This window comes from Diabrotica virgifera, chromosome 3 (assembly GCF_917563875.1).
Source record: "Diabrotica virgifera virgifera chromosome 3, PGI_DIABVI_V3a".
Lineage (NCBI taxonomy): Eukaryota > Metazoa > Arthropoda > Insecta > Coleoptera > Chrysomelidae > Diabrotica > Diabrotica virgifera.
In genome coordinates, this window is record NC_065445.1 from 116,259,464 (window position 1) to 116,273,065 (window position 13,602).

The 13,602-nt window shown below is 33.6% G+C and overlaps 2 protein-coding genes across 2 annotated transcripts in view; both read right to left on the reverse strand.

Moving 5' to 3' along the window:
• Positions 1 to 13,602, reverse strand: part of LOC114330188 (uncharacterized) — a 177,977-nt gene that overhangs the window by 164,167 nt on the left and 208 nt on the right. The gene's annotated exons all lie outside the window — the stretch shown is intronic.
• Positions 1 to 13,602, reverse strand: part of LOC114330187 (uncharacterized) — a 121,940-nt gene that overhangs the window by 51,657 nt on the left and 56,681 nt on the right. The gene's annotated exons all lie outside the window — the stretch shown is intronic.

Sequence of the window (13,602 nt, forward strand, 5' to 3'; positions counted from 1 at the left end):
TAAAGCAATTTTATAAATGTAAGTTTAGATTGCTCTGGTTATCACCGCTGACAACTAGATGGCGCTATTTTTTTGCTTCCTCAAATGTAATGGGAAATGTCAAGAGTTGTATGTATTACAGTCAATAGTATTTGGTTATAGTCAGAACAAGATTAATAATAACCCGGAAAACAAAACTCCGGGTCTATAAAACAATAATCAGGCCCATAGTAAGTTATGGCTGTGAAACATGGGTGGTGACACATAAATCTGCCAATGCATTAGATGTGTTTGAAAGAAAAATATTACGTAGGATACTGGGCCCAATAAGTGAAAATAACAACTGGCGAATTAGGTATATTAGAGAAATATACGAGCAATATAGCGAATCAACTCTAGCACTAAACTGCAGAGATTACGGTGGGCAGGGCACGTAGTTCACATGCATGAGAATAGAATCCCCAGAAAATTGCTAAATGCAAGAATGCAGGGAAAAAGCACCTGTTGGAAGACCTAAAAAGAGATGGGAAGACGAAGTCGATAAGGATGCCAGGAACTTCCTGGGAACGCGTTCATGGAAAAGAACAGCGGGAAATCGAAATGATTGGAGAAGCTTGTTGAAGGAGAGCAAGGCTCGATTTGGGCTGTAGTGCCATTGGATGGATGGAGAACAAGATTAATAAATAGAAAAAGACTATATGACTTGTACACACTTATAAGTCTAAACGGCAACAGGTGTATGTTTTCAACTGATATTCAACTGATAGTGTGTAAAACATTTACTTAAAATCAGCTAAGTACTTTCAAAAACGAAGCTCTGATGATGGGATTTTAATATGCTGAAAGTACTTAGCTGATTTTTAATAAATGTTTTACACACTCTCAGTTTTTTGAAAACATACACCTGGTGCCGTTTAGACTTAGAGCAATATTAGATCAGTCACCTCTAGTTTGTTTTTTAATTTTAATATACTAAATTACTTATCCAATAATTTTTATCCATTAAACCGGATCTCTATATCGGATCCTCTACTATAAAGACTATATTATACAGGATGGTGCAAATTAAAGGAATAAATTCATATTTTCGTGAATGGACGATTTTGGAAATATATGCCGGAAACAGATTAATTTTTATTTTAAAGTTGATTTTTTGGCGTATATATCATACTCGTGAAGACGTAATCAATGATTTTTTTGAATGAGAATAGGGGCCGCATGCTAGCTCATTTGAAAGGATATTCAATTTTCTATTAAGTAATATAAACATTAACCTAATTATTTCTTTAAGATGTATTTTTTTAATTAAATTAATTGACGTAGAAAGTAGAATGTGTGTAAATTATTTTATTCAAAATACATTTACTGCTGTCAGATAACAAGAAAAATAATTATTTGAGAAATAAGCATCGCTTTTTGCTTAAATTCATTGTTCAAGCTGCCACCCACCTCCCAGATAGCACAAGTACGTTTTATGGACATAATGGACGTACATATGTGTACATTGGAACGTCCAATGGACGTCCCGCTAAGGTACAATGGACATCCGATGGACATCCAACGAACGTCCAGAGTTCACAAAATTGGACGTCCATAGAACGTCCGCTACAAACGTACAGTGTACGTTGTTGAAGCTTTCAGTGTACATTTTATGTACATTCAATGTACATCTGATGTACATTCAATGTACGTCTTATGGACATTTTTGTAGGGCACTTTTCAGAAAGCAATCTAGTGTCCTGCATAAGAGCTCTTGTGCAGTTACTACTGATAATTCGATGAAATAAAATTATTTTGACATAATATTTAAAAGTCAGATTAGTAGACAATTACTGTAATGTATTGGCCATGTAATTATAAACCCCACTGGCGACGCTCATGTATTGCTAATTATCGCATTATATTTTAGTCAGTTACAGGTAAAAGAATTAACCAGTTGTATTTGATATGTAGTCCAATAAAGATTTGTTTTGGGTTCATCCAAGTGTTTTTGTGCAGAACATTTCATGGCGACGAAGATAAAAACGTTTTTAAAGTGTGTATAAGTGAATACAAAATGTCGAAAAACGGGAAATTAGATTTATCGTTAAATTTGGAATTTAATCCCAGAATTTGTGAATGGAATGTGTTTATAAAAAGACTAGAACAATATTTCATCGCTAGAGAAATTACAGATGTTAATATTAAAAGAGCTATTTTGTTATATAGCCTTTCAGAAGAAGCTTATATCTTGTTATCCGACTTGTCCGTGCCTAAAAAACCTGAAGAATGTGAATTTAATGTCATTGTAAAAAGCCTAGATAGCTACTATAACAAAACTTGTTTAGTGTGGGTAGAAAGGGCAAAGTTTTATGGTGCTTCGAAAACAAAAAGTGAAAGTGTACAAAATTGGAGTGTACGTTTAAAAAAACTAGCCGGTACTTGTGAATTTGGAAATAATTTGGAAACGAAATTAACAGATATGTTTATTTCAAAATATAATGAGGGAAAAGTAAAGAATACGCTATTTGCACTGAAGTCAGATATCACATTTAATAAAGCTATGGAAACAGCACAAATTGAAGAAGCAGCAATAACTGGCATTAACGAAGTAGATAGCAGAAGTGTGGTGAAAGTGGAACCAGTAGAAGAAAGAGAGGTGTGTCAAATAACGAGTGGAAGTTGCAGTAAGGAAATATTGCAAGTATCACATGGCAGAGCACATCAACAAGAACGGCGATTTAAGGAGACTAGACCTTCAACTTCAGGGATGCAGAGACATAGTTCGGATTTGAATCGTGATGAGTTCAGTGGTAGTGTTCAAAAGTGTTTCAGGTGTGCTAAAAGACATCCGCCTTCAGTATGTCCCTATAAGGATTATATCTGCAATTTATGTAACGTTCGAGGACACTTAAAACGGGTATGTAGAAATAGATTTTTAAATTTATTGGAAGAAGGAACTGAATCATCTGTATTATGTATATCAGCAAATAATGATCCGCCAATTTATCAAGTCAAATATCAGTATTAGAGGTAAAATGTTTAAATTTGAATTAGATTCGGGCGCCGCGGTCTCTGTCCTACCTTTTAGTATGTATAACAAATATTTTAATACACAACCGTTATCTCAAGTTAATGTATCGTTAGTTAATTTTTCGGGAGACAAGGTTCATCCTAAGGGCAAAATTAACTTACCAGTAACTTTTTCAAAACAAACAAATAATTTGGATTTTTATGTTATGCATCGAGAAACTCCAGCCTTGCTAGGTAGAAATTTTATTAGGTGTTATAATATGGGTTTCAGGGAACTAAATTTTATTGAAGCAGATAAACATAATGAAATAATGGGGTGGTTAATGAAAAATTTTCCCACTGTAGTTTCTGACAAATTGGGCACATTTAATAAATTTCAGTTAAAATTTAATATTAAACCAGATGCCAGACCTAAATTTTTTAAACCCAGAGTGGTTCCTTTTTCTTTAAGAAACAAGGTAGAGATGGAATTAGATAAAATGGTTCAGGAGGGCATTATATCTCCAGTTGAATTTTCGGAATGGGGAACACCCATAGTACCGATTTTAAAAAATGATGGAGGTGTTAGGATTTGTGGTGATTTCAAAATAACTATCAATCCTTTTATCGAAGCGGATAAATATCCGTTACCACGGATCGATGATTTATTTGCTAATTTACAGGGTGGTCAAGAGTTTTCTAAAATTGACCTGAGTCAAGCTTATCAGCAAGTTGTGATTCATCCAGATTTTCGGAAATATACGGTTATTAGTACTCATAAGGGATTATTTGCATTTAATCGTCTACCGTACGGAGTTGTATCAGGTCCATCCCAGTTCCAACGTATTATGGAACAAATATTTCTCAATATGCCAAGTATATCTATTTTTTTAGATGATATTCTAATTACAGGAAGGAATAGGGAAGAACACACTAAGAATTTGTGTAAAGTTTTAGCGATTTTACAAGAATGTGGTCTTACAGTAAAAAAAGAAAAATGTACGTTTTTCGCGGAATCAGTATCTTATCTTGGATTTATAATTGATAAAAGGGGCTTGCATAAAAGTCAAGATAAAATTCGGGCTATTGAGGATATCCCAGAACCTACAAATGTGACACAACTAAAATCGTTTTTGGGAAGTATAAATTATTATAATCGATTCATTCCAAATCTCCCAAACCTTGTTCATTGTTTATATAAGCTTTTAAAACAAAATGTAGTTTGGCACTGGGATGAAGAATGTCAATTAGCTTTTGACACTATTAAACAAATGTTAGCTTCAGATCTAGTATTAGTTCATTACGACCCAACCTTAGAATTAAATTTAACGGTTGATAGTTCAGATTATGGGATCGGAGCTGTTCTCTCGCATATTTTGAAAGATGGTAGCGAGAAACCAATCTATTTTGCTAGTAGAACGCTCAGCGATACCGAAAAGGCTTATTCGACTCTAGATAAAGAAGCAACTGCTATAGTGTGGGGAATCAAACATTTCTACCAATTTTTATATGGGAAGGAGTTCAATTTAATCACAGATAACAAGGCGTAAGTATCCATTTTTACAGCGGCAAATAGATTGCAACGATATGCAGTATTTTTAAGTGGTTTCAATTTTAATATAAAGCATGTATCGACACAAAAAAATGTAGCAGACTTTTTAAGCAGATTGCCTTCAAATAAGCCGATAAGGCTAGATTCTTCTAAGTTTAATATAGAGGAAACTGTTAATTTAAATTATTTAGCAGACAGCGAAGAAATTCCTATTGATGTGAGTGATATAAGGAAAGAAACAAAATTAGATCCGATTTTGTCTCGTGTAACTGAATATGTTATGGCCAAATGGCCCACAAATGTTTTTTTTTTTATTAATGGCTTTGACGGAGCCAATTAGCCAGACTATTTGTGCTTTTTGTATGGTATTACAATAACAATTTTAAGTTAATATCTAAGCCTACTTATTATCTAAATTTACAGAGTGTTATACTATATTAATGGATACATTTTTCAATTTTGTGTGATATTTTTACAATTTTATAATTTTATTATCTAAGCCTATTTAAAATTTAAATTTACAGGACGTTACATATTCGTAAAGACATTGTAACGTCTGCTTATTTTTTGGAAAAAGAATTTCGTTTAAATTGACAAGTAAAGGACAATTTAGATCAATTTACTTTTCATACATTACTTTAATATTTTGTCTGTACAGTCCACACTCCAATATGAGGTGCTGTAGATCTCCCATTCCACCACAGGCGCAATATGGGTTATCACTGATACCTATGCTGTGTTTGTATGCTGGGGTTAGTGCGTGATTTGACCTCATTCTGTTTATTGTTTTTATAAATAGCCTATTTGATTCTTGTTTAAACCATCTCTCATTGGGAATTAGTGGCTGGCAATTTCTAAAATTTATTCCCGTTGTACTTTGGTTATATACACGTTGCCAATTTTGTTTGCAATGGTTTTTACTGATATTATCTATATCGGTTACTGGTAGAAGTATGTTGCTTATGTTTTGTTTGGTTAAAGCTGCAGATTTAGCTAATTTGTCGACTTCTTCATTTCCTAATATTCCAGAATGTCCTTTCACCCAACAAATAATAATTGAACTGCCCGAGGAAGTAAAATCATAATATAGACTCTTAATTTATATCTCAATGTGGTTTAGATTTTTTGTCGATTGGATAGAAGTGAGTTTGTCCACTATACTTCTACAATCGGTGAAAATGATATAATTGTCCATACCAAGAGAGGCTATATATTTTAACGCAAGTAATAAAGCTGATAATTCGGCAGTATATATTGAAGCTTCATTAGGCAATCGGCATGATTCTTTGTATTCAGAATTCCAGTGATATATTGCACATCCGGTTTTATTTTGAATTTTGGAGCCGTCAGTAAAAATATATTGAAACATAGGCCACCTGTCTTTAATTATTTTGTTGATAATATTACCTGGAAGGTTTGAATCCATGTAGTTTGTTTGAATTACCTTGGAAAAGAGAGTTTCAGGAGGTTTAGTGTAAATTAAAGGTATTTTATTTTTGTACATTTGGTTTTCATTCATTGTCAACTTCCTGTAGCTTTCAACGTATATGGGTGTTTTTTTAGTACACCAATATTTATGGCTTAAATCTAATATATGCAAGTTACGAATAGTCCTTAAGTAGCTGACGTTTTTTGAGATAGCTCTAGCTACAAACTTATCTGTACAAAACTGTCTACGTAGAGTAAGTGGTGGTTCCTTAGCTTCAATCTCAATAATAGTAATAGGAGTAGATTTTAAGTAACCGAGACAGAGTCTCAAACATTTATTCCTTTGGATTTCAACTTTATTAAGATATCCTGTTGACGCAGACCCATATAAATGACAACTATAGTCGAAAATTGGTCGAATCATTGAGCGATAGAATAGCAATGCAATATTCGGGTCAGCTCCCCAACCGGTTCTACAAAAAGCTCTAAGGATATTCATAGAATTTTCTGATTTCTTTATAATAGAATGAATTTGATCCTTCCATAACAGTTTACGATCCAAATACGTCCCAAGATATTTAACACAATTTTTTATCGGAAATTCTATTCTACCTAATTTGAAGGTGCCTTGAGGAATTTGGCGTTTTTTAGAGAAAAAACAAATTTCAGTCTTTGTGGTTGATATGGATAAGCCTAGAGAATGGTAATCATTTTTTACACAATCTAATGTAAATTCAAGTTGACGTCTACAAATGTCTAGGGAAGAATGGGAGGTGTACAACACAACATCATCTGCAAATTGTAAAATATTAGAGTGTGGAGGTACTATATGTTCTAAATCTATATTGTACAATGAAAAGAGAAGTGGACTTAAAATACTACCCTGTGGTATACCTATACTCGTTAACCTTGGTGGTAAAAGGTTCTCGTTTATTTTTAAGTAAGTCCATCTGTTCTTGTACAAGGATACAATGAAATTTGAAATTTTAAGTGGCATTCCAAGATCAACTAATTTTTTATAAAGAATATCTAAATTTATGTTATCAAACGCTGAAGTTACATCTATAAATGCTGCAGCTGTCGACGCCTGATTTGTAAAATTGACCTGTAAAGAAGAGACTAGGGAAGTGAGAACATCTTGTGTAGACCTGGATTTTCGGAAGCCGTACTGAGATTTGGGAAGGATATCTTCGGACTCAAGCCAGTATTCAAGCCGATTTTTGATTAATCTCTCTAGAGTTTTTAGTATACAGGAACTTAAAGATATAGGTCTGTAAGATTCAACTTTGTTATCTGGCTTTCCTGGCTTTTTTATAGGTAATACAATATAGTCCTTCCATGCTTTGGTAATTAAATTTTTGTTTTGCCATATAGTGTTAAAAATGTGTAGTAATAATAGTTTATATTCTGTAGGTAGAAAATATAGCATAGAATATGATATACAGTCCATCCCTGGAGATGAACTATTATTTTGCTTGCGTCCATGATTTAATTCCCATTGATGAAATTTATATGAAATAAGAAATTCCTATTGATGTGAGTGATATAAGGAAAGAAACAAAATTAGATCCGATTTTGTCTCGTGTAACTGAATATGTTATGGCCAAATGGCCCACAAATGTTGAATTAGAGATTAAACCCTATTTCCTTAAACGAAATGAAATATCTATTGAAGATGGCGTCTTATTGTGGGGACAAAGAGTAATTGTTCCTAGTAAACTACGAAATAAATTACTGAATGAATTGCATTCAGCTCACTTTGGTATAGTTAAGATGAAATTATTAGCTAGGTCTTATATTTGGTGGCCATCATTAAATACAGAAATTGAAGTTCTCAGCAAGAACTGCATTCCATGTCAGCACATGCAGGCAGATCCTCCTAAGGTTCCCTTACAAGGCTGGAGCATTCCTCAAAATGTTTGGTCACGCGTGCATATAGATTTTGCCGAAACTCGAAAAACTTATTTTCTTATCATTTTGGATGCTTTTTCTAAATGGGTAGAAGTTTGTCCAATGTCTTCAGTCACCTCAATGGCTACGATTGCTAAACTTAGGGAGTGTTTTGCTCGTTATGGTTTACTGGAAGTACTTGTCAGCGATAACGGCCCGCAGCTAACATCGCAAGAATTTAAACATTTTACTTTAATTAATGGTATTAAACATATAACAATACCTCCTTTTTCAGCACATTGCAACGGTGCCGCTGAAAATAGCGTTAAAACAGTCAAGCATTTTTTGTTAAAAGATATTGATCAAAGGAATATTAATTTATCATTGTCTAAATTTTTATTGACATATAGGAACACAGTGCACCTGTCGACAGGTACTTCTCCCGCTAAGATATTTTTTGGAAGGGCTTTGCGAACGCGTCTAGATTTAATTAAACCTGATGATTTACAAAACCAACAATCAAACCCAGTTGATTTAACACAAATTAGACGTAACTTGATGCAAGCGCATGAAAATAATAAGAAATATTATAGGGGGAGGAGACAGGTAGAGTTTGTAGTGGGGGATATCGTTTTAGTTAAAGATTATAGAAACACCAAGGTGTCGTGGTGCAAAGCAAAGATTTTACGAATTTTAGGTAGAAGAGCATATTTGGTAAATCCGTTAGGGAGTAAACTTACGTGGAAAAGACATTGTAATCAAATTAAAATAGCTTTTAATAGTAATTTAGAAGGTATTACCTTTGCGGAGACGATGCACGATAGTTCAGAGGAAAATAATATTCAAAATAACGAGGAAAATGTTATCCAAGCCGCTACAAGCTCAACAGGAAATCTAGGTGGGGAGCCTCAGCTAGACTCTCAAAATGATAGTGATGTTATCCAAGAGTCAGGCATCCCACATAGACGTCCAATAAGATCTAGAAAAGAACCAAAACGTTTTGGATTCGAAATATAGTATTTAGGAGTTTAGTTTTGTTGTGTTCCTAAATTTAGTTATAAGTAGGATTTTAGGGTGGGGTGATGTAATGTATTGGCCATGTAATTATAAACCCCACTGGCGACGCTCATGCATTGCTAATTATCGCATTATATTTTAGTCAGTTACAGGTAAAAGAATTAACCAGTTGTATTTGATATGTAGTCCAATAAAGATTTGTTTTGGGTTCATCCAAGTGTTTTTGTGCAGAACATTTCAATTACAGTGGTTTTGAATCGTCGTCGTGGAAACCAATATCGTCGTTGTGGTAACCCATTATATTGAAAGTTTGGTTTTGACAACCTTGTCAAAGAATTAATTTGTGGCTTTTTCCCAAACGTACGGCCCTAGAAAAAAATATTGTTCCTAACTCATACTCGACTGCTTGCCCGAACTCCGCTATCGCGTCGTTTGGGTCAACGGAAGTCTCGTGCGTGAAAGTATCACTTTCCGCACTAGTTACGAAAATAATTATTTTTTTTAGTTGTATGACATGACCAGTAAAATGTATTTTGAATTAAATAAATTACATAGATTCTTCTTTTTGTGTCAATTAATTAAATTAAAACAAATACACCCTGTAAAAATAATTAGGTTAATGTTTATATTAATAAATATTAGAGAATTAAATAACCTATCAAAATGAGCTAGCACACGACCCTATTCGTATTAAAATCGTCATCAGACCCAGATTGATAACATCAACAATATGGTATATTCGCGGTGTGCAAGTACTTGGAAAGGGAAACGAGAAACGACCGTGCGCGAGTCGCGGAGAAATATTGCAACTATCTTAAATAATTCATATTGTCAATTGAAATTGTCAAATTGACGTATATTTCATACCTTCTGTCATTGACGCAGAAAAATTATATATTGCTCCACAATATTGATATGATATGCAATTATTATATAAAGGTAAATTTAATTAATTGTATTTTGCTTGCAGTACTGCATTTTAATAACTGATTTTATTTACTACATACAATTGTTTACGTTTGCTAAACATAACCTGCATCTTATTTTTTCTTCTTATTATTTTTTTGGACTATGGTCTTGACAATTATCCAGCAACCAGGACTAATATAATTGGCCAATATAATTAAAAGTGCGAATAAAAGTACAGAGCGTAGAAATAGAGGTCGCTTTGCCGAACTTGCACGGGGATGTGCCTAGTGTTAAAAAATTCTCGTGAATGAAAAATCGGAGAATATTCTCGATATGGAGAATTTTCTGAGAATGAACCCTATGTTAGGGATATTATTAAAGATGAAATAGGATATTAAAAGTCATGAAATTATATACAAAATTATGAGATAAAAAAACAGTGTTCTCTATATAAAAAAATGCAAAACAACAGAAAACACAAAATTTGTTTGATAAAAAATGAAATTTCCTTCTTAACAGCAAATAATGGATGTGGTGATTTAATTTGAAAAAGATGAGGCCTCAGATTTAGAACTCTATCATTAGCTCTTCCTGTTCATCTACATTCTGCATTTCAATGTACTGATGAGAAGTTGTGGGATTTTGTTTTTCATGAGTCGCCAGATCAGTCATGGATTGGTCTTCCTCTAACAGTTTTAAATTGTGAGCAATAAAAGTTACCTTACCAGCTCGTTCATCAGTAAGGTGGCTTCTTTGAGAGGAGTGGATAAAACCATAAGTACTGAAACTTGTTTCCGTTGCTGCACTGGATGAAGGCATGCTTAATGTATCAACTGCTATTTTAGTTAATTTTGTTCCGAAGCATGTACCTTTCCAGCATATCATTGGGTCTAGTTTTTCAATCAATTTTACAACGTACGGTTTTCCAAAAAATCCCTCCTTAGACCGATAAAGTGCCAAATCAGCCATTATTTAAGCCGAGTCATCACCATATTTTAAAGTTGCTAAATTATCTATAAACTCAGTTCTCTCAACTTGTTCTTCTCTGCTTAAATGAGCACTATTAAACTTAGGATCCAATATATTCACTGCCAAATAAATTGAATGTATTGCCATTTGTTTCCTTTTAGAGACAAACATTTTTATTGCTTCTTTCTTTCTAGTTTCAATAACCTTGAACTTGAAGATAGTTCTCGTCGAGAATAGAAAATTCTCGCCGAGAATTTTCTGGCTGAGAATATTCTCGAGAATATTCTCTTCCCACATCACTAGGTGTGCCATAAAATTATAATTTAAAAAGAGAAATCGACCTATTTGGGGATTTATTTCTAAAATCGCACATTCTCGAAACCGCTGATTTATTCCTTTTATATGCACCATGTTGTGCATGTATATTGTTATGCGTGACCAGACATCTCGTAACGCGACAGTTCGTAACCGGACAAGTGGTAACGGACAACTCATAAACGGCGACTGTTCGTAACTATACAAATTCGTAATAAAAAATTCGTAACTATACAAATTCGCCGGTAAAAGTTATTTACCGCCAATTTTATTGCTGGAATCGAATATTATGATTCTATTTATTAATAATATAGGTATGCGTTAAAAAATGTATTTTCTCGGCTTCTCCCTGGAGAAATTTTCTTCATTTTTTTGTCCACAAAAGTTGCTTTTGTTTTGTCATATAAATTAATTTATTTATTATAACAAAAATTTTTAAAAGATGAAGTTTTCGATCCTAATAGCATTATTAATAATATTTAGAAAATATTAAAACATTACTAAAAGATTTTTAAATCGAAAACTTATTGGTCCATTTCCTTGGTAACACCTCCAAGGCTTCTAAAATTTGCAAGCCAAATGGATGCTGAAGCGAAGAAGACAAGAGGGAATTCAAAAAACTTACAATTCACGACCCCGTCTGTTCAGCTGGTAAATTCCAACAGAAAATGGACCTAGTTACTCGAAGGAGTAAAGACCAATATAAAAATAAAATAAAAATTTTATTTTTAATTCAGCTGCAATGCGAAGACAAAACAATCCTACTTTTCAATTAGAATACGGAGCGCAGTCCAGTCCCTTGAATCGCGATTTTCGGCTCTTATTGGAGCCTTCATCGGAAGGAGAGTTCTCCATGGAGATCAAGCCTACGTTCCTTCCGATGAAGGCTCCAATAAGAGCCGAAAATCGCGATTCAAGGGACTGGACTGCGCTCCGTATTCTAATTGAAAAGTAGGATTGTTTTGCCTTCGCATTGCAGCTGAATTAAAAATAAAATTTTTATTTTATTTTTATAAAATTTTTTAATTTGTTTATACAAATATTGTTTATAGTCTAAGAGCTAGTGAATGCTCCGACTAACGGTCGTCCTGTAAGGCTAGACATTTGTACAGTGATAATTCATAGCACACCAAGGCTAAAAACCATGACCTGGCAGGCATCAGCCGTGAACGTGTATCTACCAGGTGAATAGAAAAGTGCATAGTTTAGGGGAAAAATAAACTTTCTCCTGTAAAGTTTAAATTTAAGTATGTGTTTGAGTAAGTCATTTATAAGAAATGTGTACAACGACAGGCGATTCTGAATAGCACAAGACCTTGCCAGACGAGGGGAAAGATTAGGGGTTTTTTCTACAATTATTTTTTTGCAGTGAAAAAGGTGTTTTTTAGGTTTTTTGAATCATTCCAAACAGAAAAGGTCTCCAGTGATTTTTCTCTTAGGTTAACAGTTTTTGTTATATAAGCGATTAAAAATTTTGAAAATTGCTTAATCGGCAATTTTTTACCCTAAATCGGACATTTAACTAAAAATTTCAATGTTGCTAAGGTAGGTAGATATTCTTTAAACAATGATTGATAAAATCCCGATTAGTTTTTTGCAATACAATATCGAAAACCCGTTTGTTTTTAATTGCTAGTCAAGCGGGCGGAAGTGAGGACGTTTGAGTTTGCATAAATTCATTATCTCGAGAAAGGGCAAATTTGAAGAGAAATCCTCAGACAGGTCGATTTTTATTCTTAAATTAGGACTTTTTGGCATATATATAATACTAGTGACGTCATCACGCCCAGATGGATGACGTCACTAGTATTATATATATGCCAAAAAGTCCTAATTTAAAAATAAAAATCGACCTGTCTGAGGATTTCTCTTCAAATTTGCCCATTCTCGAGATAATGAATTTATACAAACTCAAACCTCCCCACTTATACTACAGTGTGATCGCCCGCTTGATTAGCAATTAAAAAACAAAGGGGTTTTCGATATTGTATTGCAAAAAACTCTTCGGGATTTCATCAATCTATATTTAGAGAATATCTACCTACCTTGATAACATTGAAATTTTTAGTTAAATGTCCGATTTAGGGTAAAATGGCCGATTTCGCAATTTTCAAAATTTTTAATCGCTTATATAACAAAAACTATTAACTTAAGAGAAAAATTACTAGAGACCTTTTCTGTTTGGAATGATTCAAAAAATCTAAAAAAACTTTTTTCGATGCAAAAAAAATAATTTGAGGAAAAACCCCTAATCTTTCCCCTCGCCTGGCAAGGTCTTGTGCTCTTCAGAATCGCCTGTCATTGTACACATTTTTTCTAAATGACTTACTCAAACACATACTTAAATTTAAACTTTACAGGACAAAGTTTATTTTTCCCCTAAACTATGCACTTTTCGATTCACCAGATAGATACACGTGCACGGCTGATGCCTGCCAGGTAATGGTTTTTAGCCTTGGTGTGCTATGTATTATCACTATAGAAATTTCTAGCCTTACAGGAAGACCGTTAGTCGGAGGGTTCACTAGCTCTTAGACTATAATAACTGTTAA